The 21013-nt window shown below is 39.3% G+C and overlaps 2 pseudogenes; both read left to right on the top strand.

Moving 5' to 3' along the window:
- The first annotated feature begins 8818 nt into the window (after positions 1–8818).
- Positions 8819–9733, top strand: LOC146694362 (odorant receptor 131-2 pseudogene; annotated as a pseudogene).
- Positions 9734–18557: 8824 nt separating this feature from the next.
- LOC146694361 (odorant receptor 131-2 pseudogene) lies at positions 18558–19514 on the top strand (annotated as a pseudogene).
- Positions 19515–21013: the final 1499 nt, after the last annotated feature.

The following is a 21013-nucleotide window of genomic DNA, read 5'->3' as shown; positions in this document are numbered from 1 at the left end:
TGAAAATAATTGTCAAGTGTTTATTTTTTTTTTTATTATAATTTATTCACTTATTTTAGGGTATGTGCTCAATTTGACCAAAATTGTTTTTTTCTCTGATATGACATGGTTAACTTCCCCAGAATTCAATCAACATAGATGCACAATATATAGCAACAAATACAACTTTAATTGTATTACTATCATGAACGGATGATGGAATAATTAATATTTTTAAAAACATATTTGGTACTGATTGTAATTCACTGATAAGAATCACTGCAACAAAAATATGAATTCTAAATGTATTTTATAACTGTTCTGATATTTAACAATAAAATAAATTGTTACTATTATTAGTGATAACTATACTACTAATAATACTAATAATAATTTCTTTAAAAAACTGTATTTTTAGGAACAGTATTTACCACAGTAAAAAAAAAAATCACAATTGCTTTCGACTATTTCTGCATTTAATAGAATGCGATAAGAAAGCTGTTATAGGAACCACTGTTGAAAAAATAGTGGGGCAAAAAAGTATTTAGTCAGCCACCGATTGTGCAAGTTCCCCCACTTAAAATGATGACAGAGGTCAGTAATTTGCACCAGAGGTACACTTCAACTGTGAGAGACAGAATGTGAAAAAAAAATCCATGAATTCACATGGTAGGATTTGTAAAGAATTTATTCGTAAATTAGGGTGGAAAATAAGTATTTGGTCACCTCAAACAAGGAAAATCTCTGGCTCTCACAGACCTGTAATGTCTTCTGTAAGAAGCTTTTCTGTCCCCCACTCGTTACCTGTATGAATGGCACCTGTTTGAACTCATCATCTGTATAAAAGACACCTGTCCACAGCCTCAAACAGTCAGACTCCAAACTCCGCCATGGCCAAGACCAAAGAGCTTTCGAAGGACACCAGGAAAAGTATTGTAGACCTGCACCAGACTGGGAAGAGTGAATCTACAATAGGCAAGCAGCTTGGTGTGAAAAAAATCAACTGTGGGAGCTATCATCAGAAAATTGAAGACATACAAGACCACTGATAATCTCCCTCGATCTGGGGCTCCACGCAAGATCTCATCCCGTGGGGTCAAAATGATCATGAGAACGGTGAGCAAAGATCTGAGAACCACACGGGGGGACCTGGTGAATGACCTGCAGAGAGCTGGGACCAAAGTAACAAAGGTCACCATCAGTAACACACTACAACGGCAGGGAATCAAATCCCGCAGTGCCAGACGTGTTCCGCTGCTGAAGCCAGTGCATGTCCAGGCCCGTCTGAAGTTTGCCAGAGAGCACATGGATGATACAGCAGAGGATTGGGAGAATGTCATGTGGTCAGATGAAACCAAAGTAGAACTTTTTGGTATAAACTCAACTCGTCGTGTTTGGAGGAAGAAGAATACTGAGTTGCATCCCAAGAACACTATACCTACTGTGAAGCATGGGGGTGGAAACATCATGCTATGGGGCTGTTTTTCTGCCAAGGGGACAGGACGACTGATCCGTTTTAAGGACAGAATGAATGGGGCCATGTATCGTGAGATTTTGAGCCAAAACCTCCTTCCATCAGTGAGAACTTTGAAGATGAAACGCGGCTGGGTCTTCCAACATGACAATGATCCAAAACACACCGCCCGGGCAACAAAGGAGTGGCTCCGTAAGAAGCATTTGAAAGTCCTGGAGTGGCCTAGCCAGTCTCCAGACCTCAACCCCATAGAAAATCTGTGGCGGGAGTTGAAAGTCCGTGTTGCTCGACGACAGCCCCAAAACATCACTGCTCTCGAGAAGATCTGCATGGAGGAATGGGCCAAAATACCAGCTACTGTGTGTGCAAACCTGGTAAAGACCTATAGTAAACGTTTGACCTCTGTTATTGCCAACAAAGGTTATGTTACAAAGTATTGAGTTGTATTTTTGTTATTGACCAAATACTTATTTTCCACCCTGATTTACGAATAAATTCTTTACAAATCCTACCATGTGGATTCATGGATTTTTTTTCACATTCTGTCTCTCACAGTTGAAGTGTACCTCTGGTGCAAATTACTGACCTCTGTCATCATTTTAGGTGGGGGAACTTGCACAATCGGTGGCTGACTAAATACTTTTTTGCCCCACTGTAAATATAACTATGAGATCAACAGTGCTTGCATTTCGTTCTACTCTTTTCCCATTTCTTTCTTCTTCTTCTTTTTGTCTTAAATAACTGTCCATTGAAGTCCATTGTTTTCTACTGCTTCCACCACACAAAAACAATTTCCTGCTGCCTTGAGCAAAGCACAGCACAAAGGTGCTGCTCAGTGAGGATTTGCATGTTCTGCAAAGTTCAACACAGTTGGCACAATGTACATATATTCCAAATGCAGAAATGCAGAATGACAGGAAGCAGCCACCTATAGTACACGTGAAGAGTGGCTGCCAAAAAAGATTTCATTTTTTGCACCTAACGCTTTTCTCCATAGTCTAGAAAGGCAGCATAATTTCCATCTTCTGGACAAAGTTTAATGCCAATGAAATTTTCTGTGCTTCTTTTACATTCAACTGGTTCACGTGAATGTTTTTTATAGTAACTGAGATGGATGCCTGTTGTGCTCTTAAAAACACACAGTTTCTTTCTTGTTTCTACCAACCTTTAGAGGTTAGAGGTCATTGTACCAGCTAAAGCAGACCCCCCGCCCCCAGATCTTATATCCCCTGAAAACAGATATAAGATCCCTTGAAAAATTATATAAATGAAACTTGTATGTTTACTAAAACAATATATGAAAGTAATGAGAAAGTGGCCACTTTCATGAGTAAATCATGTAAGCCTTATAGGATTTACTCATGAAAGTGGCCACTCAATTATTATTATGTGTTTATGCTGCACTGTTCTGCTGTCTGTGTCCACGTTTGTATGTATAGGCAGGTGTGTGCGTCTGTGTAACGTATGTGTAACGTCTGAGGTATGCAGAGGACCCAAATGCTGAACTCTTCAAAAGACAGTGTGTTTATGAACAGTGAAAATGAATGAAAATGAAACAACAATAAATAAACAATGTGCTGGATGCAATGCACTGGGGCTCCCAAGGTGATGCCTCCTGAATCACTCACAGTGCAAGTGTGCGTGGCATGTATCATGGTAACAATAAACTCCAATGCCCAGCTTTGGCTCCTCTCCCGTGAAACACTCCGCTCCCGACTCTTAGTGAAAACAAATCAAAAACATCGTTACAAAAAAGATGTTTACAAAAAGCCAGCCATGGCCATACTAACGAGTATAAAAAGGGACGCCCCTGAAGACTCTAATCAGCTACACGTGGCAGTGGCTGATGGGCATCAGATGGGGCAATCTCCAGCGCGGGAGCACTTCCAGGGTGAACAGCACTCGGTGCCCAAACGTCCCACATCAAAACAGAGACACAGGGAAGGGAGGGGAGGAGAAGAAAACACAAAAAACTATACAGGAACACAAAAGGCAGGTCTACCGGCAGGGACAATATGCCTCATTTACGTATTTGATTGGATAGTACAATGCCATTTACACATTGCCACATTGAAGGCACCCTTGTCCTCCAAAAGAGAAAAGGCACATTTGACTGAGGATAGCAAATTCAAGTGCTGTTGTAATAGAAAAGTTAAATTCAGTTGTTTATTTATGGCAACATCCAATATTAAGGCTGTTTATCAAAACAAATGAAAGAATAAAGTGCTTGGACCTGACCATTGAAAATTGAATATTCAGCAGCAGTCCATGAATTGTTGGAGAGCATATATACTAACTTTCTCCAGCACACCATATGGGAAGCGCAGTTGACTAATTAGACATGGGTGAGGAATGCCTTCTGGTATCAGTACATTTTGGACCACCTCGAGTGTGCACCACTTAAAGCACTTAACAGAAAAGTGCAAAACACAAAATAAACTAGCTGTAGCCATATGGACAGTAGCATGAAGTTACACCTTTCTAGTAGGCTTAGCATAGTAGAACAGCTGGATGAACACTATCAAGTTGTAAGATGTAAAATGCACAACAAAGGTGACAAAACATCAGCACATTCTGTCTAGAATCAGGAGGTAATAATGAAGAGAATCGGCTGCCCACCGGATGGCCAGGCACTCTTTCTTGCAGGCAACTGCAAGTGACAAATAAATAAAAGTTTCTTCATCATCTTCATCTTTCTCCACTGGCCTCCTGCTCTTATTATTTTCATGCGGAATTGGTCGGTCGACCCCCCCTTACCTGCTGGGACAAAACAGCCCTCTGTGCGAGGTGTCGGTCGGCGCATGTAGAGGAGGGGTTCCCCACAACACCGCCTGGCACTGCTCTGTCTATCGGATCAGATATGGGGCACTGTTACGGGTGAGATCAGTCAAGGAGCTGGTCAGGTCTGCAAAGCCTGGCATGAACCAGGGTAGTAACCAGCCAGTCTCAAGAACCGACTCATGTGTTTTTTGGACTTGGGGTGCAATCAGAATGTGACGGCTGCAGTTTTATCCATCTGTGGATGCACCTCCCAGGTTCCCAAGTGGTACCCCAAATACTAAAAACAGCCATAATGCTCGGGTCTTATTTTCTACAGTTGACAGGCTAACAACAAACAAAAACAAAACTGAAGCAATAGTCTTTGGCGCCAAAGAAAAACGATTACAGGTCACCAGAGAACTTCAATCTATACATCTAAAAACCACAAACCAGGCGAGAAATTTGGGTGTAGTGATGGATGCAGACCTAAACTTAGAAAAACACATTAAGACAATAACAAAATCAGCTTACTATCACCTCAAGAATATATCAAGGATAAAAGATCTGATGTCTCAACAGGACCTGGAAAAACTAGTCCATGCATTCATTTTTAGTAGGCTTGATTACTGTAACAGCATCTTTACAGGTCTACCTAAAAAATCAGTCAGACAACTACAGCTCATTCAGAACTCTGCTGCTCGAGTCCTCACTAAGACCAAAAAAGTGGACCACATCAGTCCAGCTCTGAGGTCTTTACACTGGCTGCCTGTCCGTCAGAGGATAGACTTTAAAGTTCTGATGCTGGCCTATAAAGCTCTGAATGGTTTAGGACCAAAATACATCAGTGACCTCCTGACCCAGTATGAACCTTCCAGATCCCTCAGGTCATCTGGATCCGGTCTTTTATCAGTTCCCAGAGTCAGAACCAGACACGGAGAAGCTGCATTCAGCTTTTATGCTCCTTATATCTGGAACAAACTCCCAGAAAGCCTCAGATCAGCTGAAACACTCAGTTTATTTAAATCCAGGTTGAAGACTCACCTATTCTCAGCTGCATTTGAATAAAGCACCAAATACACACTTTTAAGCTTAAATTTCAAAACTTACACTAACTACTGATCTTATCTATTTCTGATTTTATCTGTTTTGATTTTATATACTGTTTTGTTTGTTTGTTAAGCTTAAATTTCAAAACTTACATTAACTACTGATTTTATCTACTGTTCTGATTTTATCTGTTTTGATTTTATATACTGTTTTGTTTGTTTGTTTGTTTGTTTGTTAAGTGGGTTTAGAGCTCTGGGTAGCTCCCCAGCTGGGTCTAGACTGGGTCTAGAGAGTATTTTAAATTCAGGGAATTTAAAATAGAAAGTAGCTCGTCCACAGAAGGACTGGTAGCTCCCCTTACGATAAGGGTTCAGATCGCGCGAACAGGTGTGGGATTAGAGCTCTGGGTAGCTCCCCAACTGGGTCTAGACTGGGTCTAGAGAGTATTTTAAATTCAGGGAATTTAAAATAGAAAGTAGCTCGTCCACAGAAGGACTGGTAGATCCCCTTACGATAAGGGTTCAGATCGCGCGAACAGGTGTGAAATGTGTGTGTTTAGTTAGTTTGTTTGTTTGCTTGTTTTAATCAATTTTAAATCATGCTTTTTATTTGTTTTTGTTTCTAATGTCTCTGTAAAGCACTTTGAATCCCCTTGTTGTTGAATTGTGCTATACAAATAAATTTGCCTTTGCCTTTGCCTTACTGACGAAAAACACATTCCATGCAATGACTTTCCTGATCCACGACTGCTGTGTGCAGTGCTATCTGTGTCTTCCACATTTGTGCTTGAGCTGCCTGAAGATAATCTCAAAAGTGAACAACAAGAAGATCCTGTACTGTCAGAAGTCATTGGCTGGAAAGCTAAGGGTCGAAAACCACCCTACTGGTGTATGAAAAATGCCCACCTCAGAAAAAAGTGCTATGGCATGAGTACTCTAGACTTACATTTCACAATTGCTTACTCTGTCGTAGAGCTTTCAACCCATCCCAAAATTCAGTGTTGCATCAGTTGGTTGTTCCTGAATCTTTAAAAGACACTGTCCTACAGCTGCTGCACGGCAACCCAGTGTCCGGTCACGTATCAGCAGAGATGGTCCTGAAACGTGCTCAGCAGCTATATTACTGGCCATTCATGTCACAGGACATCAGAATATGGTGCACACAATGCACTCCATGTGATGCCAGATGGAATCCCACACCTCATCACAGAGCTCCAATGAAAACAATTGTTGCAGCGGAACCATTTCAAAAGGTGGCAGCTGACATACTTGAACTCACCATTACGAGTCATGGCAACAGGTATGCGCTGGGAATTCAAGACTGTTTCTCGAAATATGTCAACCTCTATGCTATCCCAGACCAACGTGCCACAACAGTTGCAAAATGCCTGTTTGACAACTTCATCTGTCAGCACGGCGTCCCTGAAATGCTGCACACAGACCAAGGACGTCAATTTGAATCTGACGTGGTGAAACACCTGTTTCAGCTGCTAGGCATCCAGAAGACACGGACCAGCCCATATCACCCTCAATGTGATGGGATGGTCGAGAGGTTCAACTGAACACTTATTGACCAGTTAGCTAAGTTACTCCTTCAGCAGCCTGGCGAATGGGATGACTGCCTCAATCAAGTTGCTTTGGCAACACCAGTCCTCACTCTACCACGGGGTTCATGCCATTCTTTCTCACACATGGACATGAGGCACAGATGCCTGCTAATATGCTGTTGCCTACCACCATGCCAGCATCATCTACTTCTGCTTCTCCTGCTGACTACGTCCAGTTGACTCAGAGACTTCAGTCTGCCTTCAACACTGCTGCATGGAACAGAGATTGGGCCCGCAACCAGCAGAAACAACTGTACGATAGGGGCATCAAACACACTCCTTATGTTTCCGGGTGACTTGGTGTGGTTAAATGACCCCACTACAGCAAAGCAAAAACTTGCTCCACATTGGAAGGACCCCTTTGAGATATTGGAGTGCCTTGGAACAGATGGAGAAAACTCTGGTGTCATGTACAAGATTTGTTACCTCCTGGACCAATCAGACAAGACTCAAATTGTTCACTACAATCATCTCAGGCCTTACAATGCACCTGTCCCTAAAGGTGGAACCAACTCGCCTGCTGGTGACATACCTGTACAGCCCCAGATTCCACAATTGACTGCATTATCAGGTGCTTTGCCCTTCACAGCTTAGAAATCTGGAGCTAAAGGGAGCTGGAATGTTCAGGGCCGCCCTGCAACCTCATCAGACCCTCAGGTTTGCCAGCCACCACCTCTAAACCAGTCACAACCCCATTCCCACTCTCCTTTGTCCCCTTCTCCTCTGTCTGAGACTGTAACGACTTCCCCCTCTGGCCATGTGGTGATACACCAATCAGACATTGTCCCCTCAACTCCTCATCGAGTATCTGGTGTTTCACGGCGATGTGGGAGACGTCAAGTTGTGCCTCCCAGATACCTCAAGGACTATGTTTTGAACTGAACTTGTTTTTGGTTTTGCTGTTCTTTTATTGTTATCCCCTTGCTCACAGCATGTTGTTTTTCCTTTTCTGTAGGGAAACGGGGACGTTACTTATGTGAGGGGGGGAGGAAAATGTAAAGTGTAGAAGTAAATTTAAATCTAACTGGATATACTGTACAAAGAGGTGTTTACAAAGGTTATGAAGCTAGTTATGTAGCTATTTGATGGTTACGTGATTTGATATTTACATGTTTACACGTTTGAATGTTTAGACATGCATGTTCAAAGCAGTGATAAGTATGTGTTATATCCACCTAGTTGTTTTCCCAGTTTTCATCTGAGTATAAGATTTCCTGGATTCTGAGAGGCCAGTGAAGTATTTATGTGGGTGGTAAACAGGAAGTGCTAGTTGTTGCTGTGTGCTGAGAGTAAAGAGGCTGCTGAAAAAGTTATCCATCTCCATCTTGCTGTTCCTAATTATTCAGAGAGATTCCAAACCATCTAGTGAACCCTCACGTTACATTTATAATAAACAGATTAAAAGAGACAACGCTGAGAAAAGAAAGACAGCACAGTTTTAACTTAACTGAATACCTCACAAACAGGCCTCATACCTGTCACAGTAACATTAGTGTAGGAGTTTTTAAGACATAACCCTAAAATAATAGGATGTAGTCTTACTTGTTGCATTAACTACAGAATTGATTACCTTCACAGCAAACAACAACTTTTCAGTTCTTTCAGATCTGTTATGTTGACTTTACTACAAAGTCTCCTGAGTATACCACCAATTACCTATTTAGAGGCTTCAATACTGTGGAGAATGGGTACTAGGGGACGATGACAACACAGTAGAAGGAAGTTTCATGTATAATTGTTATTCTTAGTTGCTGTAAGCTTCAAATTAATGATGCACGGTCATTTCTATGAAAAAAGTAGGGAAGGCAGAAGACATTTGGCTCTGGAACAGAATGGGTGGTTTCTCCACTGGATTTGATTTGGAGTTTTGATTTTTATTAAAAGTAAAATCTTACATTTATTAACAAAACTTTAATGAACTCTTAGAAGTACTTCAAACAGGTTTGTTCTCTATGGCAGGTAACAACTCAGTGAATTATGGTTTTTTTCAGCGATCAATCAGCTACCGGGTCATTATTGTACAGATCCTGGTAATAATTTTTCTTTGCATCAACATGTTGCTCATTGTGATCTTTGTTAAAAAGGAATCCTTTCACACATCTGCACGTTACATCTTATTTTTTGTAACACTGCTGTCAGACAGTGTTTTGTTATTGCTGTCAGATGTTTTACTTGTATTAACCCATTTTGAAATTACAATGTCAGTGTGGTTGTGTATAACTATCTCTGTTGTTGTACTTCTTTACTTCATTGTCACACCAGTTACTCTGACAGCAATGACTCTGGAGCGCTATGTGGCCATTTGTATGCCCCTGCGTCATGGACAGCTCTGCTCCACACGCAGCACTATGTATTGTATCCTGATCATTCATGGTGTCAGCTCTGGTCCTTGTATAATTATTCTATCCATGTTCTTTGCTTCCGCCTCACTTAAGTTCTACAAGCAATCCATAATATGTAGTGGAGAGACATTTTCTCTTTACAGATGGCAGGATCATGTTCGATCAGCTGTGTATCAATTGTATTTCTTAATTATGGGCATCACTATTGCATACTCATATGTTCAAATAATGAAAGTGGCCAAAGCTGCAGCAGGAGAGAAAAAGAAGCTGACACAAAAAGGACTCAAAACAGTGATCCTTCATGCTTTCCAGTTGTTGCTCTGTCTCATTCAACTGTGGTGCCCATTCATAGAAATTGCAGTGCTTCAGATCGATTTCACTTTATTTCTGAATGTCCGATATTTTAACTATATTGTGTTTAACATTGCTCCAAGGTGCCTGAGTCCTCTGATCTATGGCCTCAGGGATGAAAACATTTTTCTTGTACTGAAAAAGCTTATGCCTACTTCATCCTATTCAAAATAAACATAATTTGAGTTACATCAGAAATATACATTCTCCGATTCATATTTTATCAAACCACACAGGAAAATACTGCTTCAATATGCAATAAAAATAATAACAATAAACAATGATTATTTTTATAGGCTTTAGCCCCCTGCCCCCCACAACCCTGAAAGGGATAAGCAGAAGAGACTGGATGAATTAATGTATTAATAGATGGTTAAATTATTAATCATCTATTAATTATTAATCATCCATACATTTCCTGAACACATACAGGAAATTTGCTTTCCTGTATATATATTCCGTGAGGCTGCATTTTTTTTTCTTGTATTAAAAAAAGCTCTGCTTCTTTGTGTTTATCTACACATCACTGCCAGGTGATACTGCCGTGTAATCCATTCATTTCAACAAAGTAACTGTATTGTGAATACCACCTTTTAAAACAGTAACTGTAATGGAATACAGTTACACGTATTTTGTAATTTAAATCCGTAACGGCGGTAACAGTTTCCTGCTACCTTGAGCAAAGCACAGCACAGGGGAGCTGCTCAGGGAGCATCTGTGTGGTCATCAAAGTTCAACACTGTTAGCACAATTAATCACTTATCGCTCCCTGTCATTCTGCCATTGAAGAGTGGCCAAAAAGTATTTTATGTTTTGTCCCTAATGCTCCTCAACATACTCTAGATTCATCCAGGATATGTTTCTTGCATAGTTAAGCTCTTGGTGAGCCAGTGACGTGTAGGAAGAGACAAGGTGACGACCAAGAACAGTTTGATAACTACTACAAATGGCGGCTCAGAAAGACAGCTCTAATTGTAAGACACCCCAACAAGCTAGAGATTTCCCTAGGAGAGTCAAGGTTAATGACCAATGTAATGGATAGGACCATAAGTAAGACATGCGTCCGTGGCAAGCTGTGGAAGAACCAGCGTGGAATAAAGGTCCATCAGGCGAGAATGAAATGTTTGGAGCGGGAGAGTGAGATGCAATGCACAGGCCCTGAACCTGGTGAGACGCACCCCATAGGGCCCAGTCCCTCCACACACCAGAGTCTTCCAATCCAAATAGAGTAGTTCCACAGCAGGGAATTAAGTGGCCCTCAGCCATCAAACGGCGTGATTAGCAGAAGTTTGATGAGGATATGGCCAACATCATACAAGCCGTAGCCAAAAGAGATGCTGACAGCAGGCTTGAAGCAATGACCACCATCAAGCAGAGCAGAGTGGCACAGGAGACAGGGAGAGAGAGAGAGAGAGAGAGCTAGGAAATTAGCATATTTTATTGCTAATTGTTATTGTGTCTTTATTTCAGACATATACAGAAAAAACAATGTATACCCAAGTACACATACTTGCATTTACATGTACAAATACGAATATATATGTAAATACACACACGTATGTGCTCAGACAAAACAAAAAAAGAAAATAAGTAAAATAAAAAGGAGTCTAAATGACATGAAATGACACTTATTAAGTCTTAAATGGAGTAGGAAGAAGTATAACATACTTATTAATCCCTACCGCATGTTCAACATTCTATTGAATCCAACTATTCATTGTTACCCCTAATTCCCATCATCACTTGCCCTACACAATAAACAAGGAGGACATGTATAAACATAGCTACAGTGATAATTTAGATACAGTTTAGCATAGTTATATATACAATGGGTCGTCAACTTTATCAGTTTCATATTCTTCCAAAAGCAGTTTTCGAAACATCTTTATGAACTGACTAATGCTTGAACATTGCTGTAGGTCCACAGTAAAACTGTTCCACAGTTTTAGCCCACAAATGGTCACACAAAAGGTTTTAACCTTTGTCCGTGCTTTAAGAGTCTTCAGATTCATTTTTCCCCTCAATTCATAGTCCCCTTCTCTGTCAAAAACATCCTCTGTATATTTCCTGGTAACATATTGTATCTGGCTTTGTACATAATTTTTGCAAATTTTGCATATTTTATAAGATCCATAAATTTCAGAATTTTTCATTTCAAGAACATAATGATAGTGTGGTCTCTAAATCCTGCTTTAGTAATCATCCTGATTGCTTTTTTCTGAATTTTACATAATGGTTGAAGTGAGGTTTTGTATGTATTTCCCCAGATTTCCACACAGTATTCCAAATATGGCAATATAAGTGAACAGTAAAGTACCCGGAGTGATTTGGAAGGCAAAAAATGTTTAGCTTTACTCAGTACAGAGATGCTTCTTGACAGTTTAGCTTGTATATGCTTTATGTGAGGTTTCCAGCAGATTTTGTTATCTATTATCACACCCAGAAATTTTGTATGAGAAACTTGCTCTACTTCAACATTATTTATTAACAATTTTGCTCCAGCATCTTTTTTACAATTTCCGAATAACATAAATGTTGTTATTTTTTTTTCAAATTTAGTTATAACTTGTTTCTGCCAAACCATGTTTGCAGTTTAATCATTTCTTTTGTGACAATTTCCAAAAGCTGCTGTGAATTCTCTCCAGCACAAAAATATTTGTATCATCTGCAAATAAAATAAACTGTGATATATCAGATGTTTTACATAGATCATTGATGTACAGGATAAACAGCTTTGGTCCCAATACTGACCCCTGTGGAATTCCACAAACAATGTACAGATATTCACCAATCTTCACAAATTGTTGCCTGTCTCTCAAATACCTCCTTACCCACTCTAGCACCACTCCTCTAATGCCACAGTACTCCAGTTTATCAAGTAATATTTCATGATTAATTGTGTCAACAGCTTTATTTAGGTCAATGAAAACACCAACTGTGCATTGTCTTTGATCTATATTGTTGGTGATATTTTCAATTACCTCCATTAATGCCATGGATGTTGATCTATTTGGTCTGAAACCACACTGACTGTCCATTATTATTTTATGTTTATCTATAAATTTGTCAAGTCTATTAATGAAAACCTTTTCCACTATTTTTGAAAATTGTGAAAGTAGAGAAATAGGCCTGTAATTTGTGAATTGGTGTCTATCTCCATTTTTAAACTTTAGCTGGTTTCATTTGTGTTGGGAATGCACCAGTTTGTAGAGACAAATTGCAAATGTATGTTAAGGGTTTGGAGATGCCATCAACTTTCTTAACAATTCCATATAAATGTCATCAAAGTCAGTAGATTTTTTTGTTCTTGATTTCCCAACAATATCAATGATTTCCTTTTCTTCTACCACCATTAAAAACATTGAATGAGGATTACGTTCAATAGGTTTAGTTTCTTTCTCTGCAGAATTTCTTATATCATGAATTGTATCAGCCAAATCTGGTCCAACACTTACAAAGAATTTATTGAACTCATTAACCACATCACTCATGTTACTAATATTTCTATCATTATTAATGAAATACAAATGATAATTTAACTGCCTGGAACCATTTTTAATGATGGCATTCAATGTTTCCCAAATCCCTTCAATGTTATTTTTATTCATATTTAATAATTTCTCATAATATTCCTTTTTACATCACCTCAAAATGTAGCTTCACTACTTCTACTCTTTATAAATTCTCTATATAAGGTATTTTTCTTTTTACATGCATTTTGTAATCCTTTTGTGATCCATGGGCACGCTGCATATTTTTGTTTTTTGCTATATTTCTTTACTGGGCAGCGGCTATCATATAACAGTTTAAATGTTCCTAAAAAGTCTCATAAGCTTTATCAATATTTTTTTCCTTATACAACATCTCCCATTCTTGCTTTAGTAAATCACCTTTAAATGCATTTATGGACTCCTCTGTTCTCACTTGTTTGTATTTTATTGTATTTTCCTGTTTGACCTTCCTGTAATTGCTGTCATACGCTACAAAAACAGGTAGATGATCACTAGTGTCATTATTTAGAAGACCACTTATAGATCTGTTTTCTATTTCATTGGTGAATATATTGTCTATTCAGGTTGCCGACTGTCCTGGGTTTAGTGATCACTGGACAGAGTCCCATGCTATACATAATAAACTCATCTGTCATACTATGTTTGTTTGGATTTAATAGGTCTATGTTGAAATCCCCACAAATGAACATAACTTTTTGATTTGTCCTATTATATCTTTTATCTACCCACTCCTTAAATATTTCAATATTAGAACCTGGTGTTCTATATATACAACTTACAATGACATTTTTATTTTTTTCCATACGAATTTCTATTGTTACACACATGTTGTCCACCACCACCGTCATTTTTTCCACCACCCTGTATTTAAAATTTTTGTCCACAAACAAAGCCACACCCCCACCGTTCTTATTCTTTCTGTTCATAAAATTTAGTTAATATCCGTCTATTTTAAAGTCCACTTTTTTATCCGTATTAATCCACGTCTCAGATACTGCAATCACACTGAATGGATGTGCAAATTTGCATAAATATTCTCTTATGTTGTGAAAGTTGGAATATAAACTTCGACTATTAAAGTGGATTGTGGAAATTTTGCAGTCAGCCTTGGCAGTTTTATTGAATTGTTCTTCAGTATAATAACAGCAGGTGTCACTGATGTTAAAAAAGTTCAATTCTGGATCAATGTCCTGCTCTGTGAAGTGTGTATTGTATTCCGTGTTTTGTGGTGAATTTAACTCCAGATAGACCCTGTGCACAAGAAAATGCTAACTTCCTGGTTTGAGACCGGATGTGGGGTTGTACATTTCTGGTAGCTTTACTTTGCGGTCAATCGCTACTGCGAAGATATACTCCAAAATCATGTCCAAAACTCGAAAACGGAAAGATCACATTAAGTTACAAAGAGGAGAAGGTGGTAACACTCACCACTGTTGTGTCATAAAAAATCGAATGATCAATTTTGACGTTTAAAGAGTTTAGATCGATCAGTTGTTTACATCACTCAACACAAGCAGAACTGCATTACAGAATCAGAAGACACATCGTCCACATTCAGAAGCACATCTCTGTATAGTGACAGTTATTATGACTTAAACAGGCAAATGTTCAGCATTCAACTTACAGGTGAAGAATAGTCAACCCAGATGTTTCCCCCGTTAGCAGGTGAGGAGGAGGAGCAAGTAAACAGGGCCGTAGGACTCAAGTCGCAGGGAGTGTGGATAAGGTGGAAGAGCACCTTGCAGCACTAAGTCACCTGGTCAAACATCATGCAGGCAGACTTCCACCATGTCCGATTCCTCGTGCAGGCAGTATACCCTACCAAGCCCAGTACACCTCCATGTGTCGTGGAAAAGCTAGATATCGGCCTGTCCCCTGTGCTCTGGAAGGGGCACCCTAGAACATATCCTCAGCAGCTGCCCAAAGGCCCTGGCCAATGGTCGTTATTGTTGGCGTCACAACCAGGTGCTCAGAGTAATTGCTGAGAAGACTGCCCCAGCAATGAGCACCAGCAAGCGCCATCATGCTCCGAAGAAGAGACTTCTTTTCATTAAGGCTCAAGAGAAACCCCAGGTGTGGCCACGGTTAACAACCAGCCTGCTCAACTTGATTGGCAGCTACAGGCTGAGCGGAGTAAACAGCTAAAGTTCCCACCAGCACATCAGGGGCCTGTTCTTCGTACCTCGCTAAGTAAGTTAGCTGGATTTGATTGTTGACGATTTCGCGTGATCTTGGATCGTTCGGTTCCCCGAAGCTCATCCGGGACTTGCTGCCATAGCAACAGAGCCATAAGCGTAAACCTGCTCGGGAGCAGGTTTACTTTATGTAAACAGGATTAGATCGCGGCCACGCAGGTATGTCCGCTTCATTTATACGAAAGCAACAGCGATATTCCACCACTGTTTCACCATAAATAAATAACATCAATGTAACTAAAGATAATGCAGCACTTGATCCATTTATTGATTTCACACAGATACATACAGGTCATTTCCTAAAAAAGGGAAATGTACTATTAACATTCTATTACATGTATGTGATTATTACAGATGTAATTCATATTTCAGAGTAGTAATTGCAAATTACTTTGTGCAATCAAGATGGGAGACCACGGCTATAAAAGCGAAGGTGGATTTGGGAAGCCTGTCGCAGCCATGTCCTGTCCGTTTACGCGAGCAACCCATTGCGAAAGGTGCAAGATTGATAAGGAGAGTCCTCAGAATTCAGCGTATATTGCGGGATAGACAGGATCCCTTAGCTCAGCGCAACAGTGTGCTCATTGAGAGATATCGATATTCCCGTGAGGGTATTATTCACTTAACCAACTTGTTGACGAGGGGGTGCAGGACCACCACCTGTCTTTTTTTGCTCTGCCCTTTTCTTGGTTGCTGTTATGAACCAACAAACAGAGTATTCCAGGGTCTCATTCCAAGAGACTAAAAGCAATATAAGTGATAAATATTACCATTCTGTAGAATATTCTTATATTTCACTTTTACCTGTTCCCATGTTCTAGTGGGTCCTGTTGTGGCTCTAATGTGAAAGGGGATATAATATAACATATTATAATGTAATATAATATTGGATAATATAGTGTGATATGATAAATCTACCCTACCGCCTACTGGTGTTGGCCAGAGGGGCCGATGGCGCAATATGGCAGCCTGGCTTCTGTCAGTCTGCCCCAGGGCAGCTGTGGCTACAACCGTAGCTGCTTCCACCAGTGTGTGAATGTGAGAGTGACTGAATAGTGGCATTGTAAAGCGCTTTGGGTGCCTTGAAAAGCGCTATATCAATCCACTCCATTATTATTGTCATTATTAAATTACTTATGAGTTTAATTTGTCAGCAACTTTCTGCCAGCCCTCTCTCCTTGCTTTTGCAGCCTTTGCAGTGTTCCCTTGCGTTTTAATTAAACTCTGAAACTCCTGAAATCCCTCACTCAAGAGTTCTTGCTCTGCTGCCGAAAAATACCGAGCGCGCTCCTTCGACATTTTCGCCGACCAATCAGAGGGTTGCCGATCAATGTTTCTACTATCGATGCGTAGCCCCTTTTACGACACCCAGTGATCTCACATTACTTCATCCAATCGTCAACAGCAGGTGTGTTCGGAGAACCGGATTAGCGAGCTCACGGTTAGCGCGATGATTTGGTCTTGGATGTGTCATTTGATCTTGGATGTAGTAAGCGACGTACGAAGAACGGGCCCCTGATCTGATCTGATATGGAACTTACAGTGCCCAGGGAAGAGCATATCAATGAGACCAATCAGAGTGGACAGTATATCCTTGGTTTCTTAACATAAACCTCACTGTTACAGCTAGTGGCAGTGCGAAAGTGCCCCCCTTAGACTCACTTTTAATATAAATCCCATTGTTTTCCCCTGAGTTATTGGTTCTGTTATTAGTTAGCTACCATAAACTAATGCTGTAGAATGAAGGATGACACTTTAATGATGAATCCTCAGGTTTATTGGTAATAACCATTCAGTTTCACCGTAAGAGCTGGGAAAGTGTACATAAAAACAGCGTGTAAGTTAAAAGTCCATACTCTTACAACTGTAAACATTTAGAACAAATAACTTAACCAATGACTCTACGTGATATTGAAGTACACCGACTTCACAGATTCTTTATGATGGTAGCGATCAGGTGGAAACTTTTACTTATAAAGTCAGACATCTGTGTTTACACTTCACAATAAAATACAGATTCATCTGGAGCTAACTAGCCTGCTTCAACTACGTCTACTGAGGTCTAGGTCACAACCCGCCCATTGTACCACCCCCTTACACTGTCCTGTCCTGCCTCCGGTCTTCCTCATCTCAGCACTATAAATAAAATCACCCAAGTTTAAATCTAGCTCTCTAATCTTGCCTACAATGAAAATACAATGGCTTCCAAAAGTATTCGGCCCCCTTGAACTTTTCCACATTTTGTCACATTACAGCCACAAACATGAATCAATTTTATTGGAATTCCACGTGAAAGACCAACACAAAGTGGTGTACACGTGAGAAGTGGAACGAAAATCATACATGATTCCAAACATTTTTTACAAATAAATAACTGAAAAGTGAGGTGTGCGTAATTATTCAGCCTCCTGAGTCAATACTTTGTAGAACCACCTTTTGCTGCAATTACAGCTGCTAGTCTTCTAAAGTTCGAGGGGCCCGAATACTTTTGCAAGCCACTGTATTTCAAATATGAGGAAGTTTTCTACAGGCAAAGACATAGATGTGTTATGAGTTTGCAAGCCACTGTATATAAAATCATGAGTACATAATCAACATATCACACAAGCATCCCTTCCCACAATGACAAACTTAACAATTGCCGTTTCTGTCACTCAAAATATTTAAAGATGTACTTATTTACATCATAACCATACCTTTTTGCCTCTATCAAGGGGGCTGCTAATGACAAAATAAACTTCCACGTGCTCCGTTACAACACTCTCCTCCAAACTGCCCGATAACTGCACAGACAACAATTTTACAGGTAGTCGTGCCTTCAAAATAATACCTTCAAATCTCAAACAGGAGTCAGATAGTAGATGTAGATGAGCGCCAAAATAAGCAAATAAAATGCAAGCAAATAAAACTAAAATAATGGGATTTAGTCTCACTTGTTGCACTAATTACAGAATTGATTACCTTCACAGCAAACAACAACTTTTCAGTTCTTTCAGATCTGTTATGTTGACTTTACTGCAAAGTCTCCTGAGTATACCATCAATTACCTATTTAGAGGCATTGATCAGAGGAGATTGGGTACTAGAGCACGATGACAACACAGTAGAACGAAGTTTCATGTGTAATTGTTATTCTTAGTTGCTGTAAGCTTCAATTTCATGATGCACGGTCATTTTTCAGAAAACTGCAGGGAACGCAGCAGAAGACATTTGGCTCTGGATTTGATTCTCCACTGGATTTGATTTTGAGTTTTGACAATCTTACATTTATCAAACAAAACTTTAATGAACTCTTAGAAGTACTTCAAACAGGTTTGTTTGCTATGGCAGGTAACAACTCAGTGAATTATGGTTTTTTTCCACGACCAGTCAGCTACCGGGTCATTATTGTAGAGATCCTGGTAATAATTTTTCTTTGCATCAACATGTTGCTCATTGTGATCTTTGTTAAAAAGGAATCCTTTCACACATCTGCACGTTACATCTTATTTTTTGTAACACTGCTGTCAGACAGTGTTTTGTTATTGCTGTCAGATGTTTTACTTGTATTGAGCCAATTTGAAATTACAATGCCAGTGTGGTTGTGTATAACTATCTCTGTTGTTGTACTTCTTTACTTCATTGTCACACCAGTTACCCTGACAGCAATGACTCTGGAGCGCTATGTGGCCATTTGTATGCCCCTGCGTCATGGACAGCTCTGCTCCACACGCAGCACTATGTACTGTATCCTGATCATTCATGGTGTCAGCTCTGGTCCTTGTATAATTATTCTGTCCATGTTTTTTGCCTCCGGCTCACTTAAGTTCTACAAGCAATCCATGATATGTAGTGGAGACACATTTTCTCTTTACAGATGGCAGGATCATGTTCGATCAGCTGTGTATCAATTGTATTTCTTGATTATGGGCATCACCATTGCATACTCATATGTTCAAATAATGAAAGTGGCCAAAGCTGCATCAGGAGAGAAAAAGAAGTTGACACAAAAAGGACTCAAAACAGTGATCCTTCATGCTTTCCAGTTGCTGCTCTGTCTCATTCAACTGTGGTGCCCATTCATAGAAATTGCAGTGCTTCAGATTGATTTCAGTTTAATTCTAAATGTCCGATATTTTAACTACATCATGTTTAACATTGCTCCAAGGTGCCTGAGTCCTCTGATCTATGGCCTCAGGGATGAAAATATTTTTCTTGTACTGAAAAATCTTATGCCTACTTCATCCTGTTCAAAATAAATGTAATTTGAATCACAATAGAAATATAAATGCTGTCATTTATATTTCATGTTAAAATGTATGGATGATTAAATTATTAGTAGTTTTCCAGTTTTCCAGTTTTTTTTCTGTATATGTTCTGTGTGGTTGCATTTTTTTTATTTAAAACAAACTGTGCTTTGTGTATTACGTCACTGTTTAGTGAATAAGTAAAGTCAAAATTTTATGTATATAGCACCTTTCTAGATAAAAGATGACAAGGTGCTTCACACAGGGAAGACAAAGTATAAATCAAAAACAGACAAAAGTTAACAAAATGCAATTTTTAAAAGATGTGTTTTTAGTTGTTGAGTCCACACATCTTAAGCTCAGTGGGAGTTCCACAGTCTGGGAGCCACATTTGCAAAAGCTCTGTCTCCCTTAGTTCTCAGCCTTGTATGCTGAATAACAAGTAGGCCCTGATCACATGACCTCAGGGGCCTGCAAGGGACATAGGGCTGTAGAAGTTCAATGATGTAGGCTGGAGCTCTAAAGGTCAGAACCAGAATCTTAAAATGGACTCTAAATTCCATGGGGAGCAAGTGCAGCTGTATTAGCAATGGTGTCACCTGAGAGTTCTTAGATGTTTTGGTCAGAAGCCTTGCTGCAGCGTTTTGGAAAATCTGCAAGCGCTCCAGGGACTTTTTGCTAAGAGATGTAAACAGCAATTTCAGGTGCAGTGAACAGTGAATTGTATGGGTGCAAATTACACAAAATCTTAAAATCAGAAAATACAATTAAAATAAATGTTAAGTGTTTATCGTATTTTTAAATAAGGGATTTGTTTATTGTACTTATCTACGATATTTGTCCAAGAGAATTTTTTCCCCCTAATATGAGATGCTTAACTTTTTCTCAGAATGAATTGTTGAGTTTTCTTAATGTTGGAGCTTGATCGGTTTAGCTTGATCTATTGTTATGAATTGGTGCAACATACATTTATTTTATCTGAAATATACAAATGGTTTAGTATGTGTTACATGGCAGCCCTAAAGAATATCATTGTAACTCAGTATTATCTGATAGGGTAATAAATACAGATCCACAAATGATATATACATATACAACAAATACAACTTTTATCATTTTATTGCTGCGGTGAACAATGATGAATGTTGGAATAATATTATTTTGAAAAACATCTTCAGTACTGATCATAATCCATTGATAACAATCATGACAACAAAAATATTAACGATATTTAACAGTAAATAAATTGTTATTATCATTAATAATAAGAATGATTTCTTTTTTATTGTATTTTTGTGAACAGTATTTACAGAAGCTCACTTGTTGAGGGAAGGTTTTTTTTTGTTGTTGTTGTTGTTTTTAAAACTGACCTAGTTCCTAGAGCTGTTTTGCAAAGAAGAATGGGCAAGAATTTCAGTCTCTAGATGTGCAAAGCTGGTAGAGACATACCCTAAAAGACTGGCAGCTGTAATTGCAGCAAAAGGTGGTTCTACAAAGTATTGACTCAGGGGGCCGAATAATT

The sequence above is a fragment of the Copadichromis virginalis genome, linkage group LG14 (assembly GCF_057382275.1).
Source record: "Copadichromis virginalis isolate Kocher_CV1m ecotype Utaka linkage group LG14, C_Virginalis_male_GT1.1, whole genome shotgun sequence".
Taxonomy (NCBI): Eukaryota; Metazoa; Chordata; class Actinopteri; order Cichliformes; family Cichlidae; genus Copadichromis; species Copadichromis virginalis.
The sequence above is the reverse complement of the archived record's forward strand: the minus strand, read 5'-3'. Positions and strand labels throughout refer to the sequence as shown.